Below are 1,938 nucleotides of genomic sequence, written 5' to 3' on the forward strand. Positions count from 1 at the left end.
AAATGCATGTTGAAGTTAAAAAATGAAAATGCATTTTTGTTTGGCTTATCCCCTAGTGACTTCCTTTAGGTTTATTTCTTTGTTTTTAAAATCTCCTCTAGGATTAGAAATACAGTACTGAAACCACTCCTCAGCAGTATTACTTTGCTGTAGATAGTTCAGTGAACATTACTAAGGGGAAGAAGGCAGAACATTTCACTGTCTTCCTACCTGATTCCAAGGGATGAACATTTTAGCAATTATCCAAGCAGTCATGGAATGACCAACAGTCATTTAAAAAAAAGTAATCATCTGATGGGTGAGAGAATCCAAATTAGCTAGTTTTTCCTTCAATTTGTGCTGTGTAAACTATCTGATATCAATGCACAGGGGAATAGGATTCTATATTGTTCTCCTTATACGTTTTTTTTAAAGAATATTTTTAAGAATATTCTAGAATGTGTGATGGGTGGTGATCACTTCTCCCAATATGGATGAAACTACTTTGCTCAGGTGATCAGTGAGTACCTGAGAAACTCCCAACTGTCTTACTATTAACACCTTCTAAAGGGGTCAACGACCTTAACTTGACAATAGCAAGGCCTCCAGTGTCCTGTGAGTCTTCTTTGAAATATGAAAGTGCTTTCTCAGCCTCCCTTTTTCCTCACCTCCCCCAACCCTATGGTATATAATTAGCCACCTCTCACAACCGGGGGCAGCAGCTCTTTCCGCCCACGGGTCCTATCCCCGTGCTTTAATAAACCATTTTGCACCAAAGACACCTCAAGAATTCTTTCTTGGTTGTCGGCTCCATACCACACCCCACTGAATCTCACCTATATTCTACGACCTCATCACCAAATGACGGATGATGACGGTGCTGCGGAAGGCTCCGGAGGGCCTGGGGGCCCTGGAATGAGAGGTCGCGGTGGCTTCTGTGGAGGCTTGGCAGCGGCATCTGGGGCCAAGGCCAGGGAGCTCGCGGAGGCAAGGCCGAGGACAAGGAGTGGATCCCCACCACCAAGCTGCGCTGCCTGGTCAAGGACATGAAATCAACTCCCTGGAGGAGATTTATCTCTTCTCCCTACCCATCAAGGAATCTGAGATCATTGATTTCCTCCTGGGAGCATCCCTCAAGGATGAGGTTTTGAAGATCATGCCTGTGCAAAAGCAGACCCATGCTGGCCAGAGGGCCAGGTTCAAGGCATTTGTTGCCATTGGAGATTACAATGGACACGTTGGCCTGGGTGTCAAGTGCTCCAAGGAGGTAGCCACTGCCATCCGTGGGGCCATCATCTTGGCCAAGCTTTCCATCGTTCCCGAGCGGCAAGGCTACTGGGGGAACAAGATCGGCAAGCCCCGCGTTGGGCGCCATATGATGAGGTCGTATCAATGGGCTGCCGTTGTACCCAGAAAAGCTCGCGCTTGAAATTCTGGGCCCTGGGTAGTGGGGTTACAGAGCTTTTATAGGGCAGTGCAGGGGGTCAGGTTACAAGGGCTGTGCTGACTGCTGGTAGGTAGGTTTAAATTAGGGGGGGTTGCTTTAGGTGGAAACAGTGGTCAGGGCAGTGGTGGGAAGCTTGTTTACAGAAGCAGAAATGGCTGTTTATCTCTTGCTCAAGCGGGACTCCTGGTTATCTCTTAGTATTGCTAGTAACTTTCCATCTTCTGGGGCCGGCTGGGCTAGGTCTGCTCTGGGCAATTTTCCTTTTCAGCTCCAGGGCATAAATAACTTATGGAGGATACCTGGACGCTTGTCTTTGTTTAAACCAGTTCCTGGATGCCTGAGAGGACATGTACACCAGACCACAATCCTCAATAAAAGCCCAGACCCCAAGCAAAGAAGAGACTCACCCTCCCTTCAGGGTCTTCCAGACGCTCAGTCTGAATCTGCACTGCCTCTGTATCTTCAGTAAACTCTGCTCTCACTTCCTTCTGGCTCATGTTTGATTTCTATCC

General features: G+C 47.6%; 1 pseudogene; it reads left to right on the top strand.

The window, feature by feature from the left end:
- Nucleotides 1-840: 840 nt before the first annotated feature.
- On the top strand, nucleotides 841-1,408 carry LOC123801069 (small ribosomal subunit protein uS5 pseudogene; annotated as a pseudogene).
- The last annotated feature ends 530 nt before the right edge of the window (nucleotides 1,409-1,938 follow it).

The sequence above is a fragment of the Ursus americanus genome, chromosome 10, assembly GCF_024610735.1.
Source record: "Ursus americanus isolate L20-20 chromosome 10, mUrsAme1.1.p, whole genome shotgun sequence".
NCBI classification, from domain to species: Eukaryota; Metazoa; Chordata; class Mammalia; order Carnivora; family Ursidae; genus Ursus; species Ursus americanus.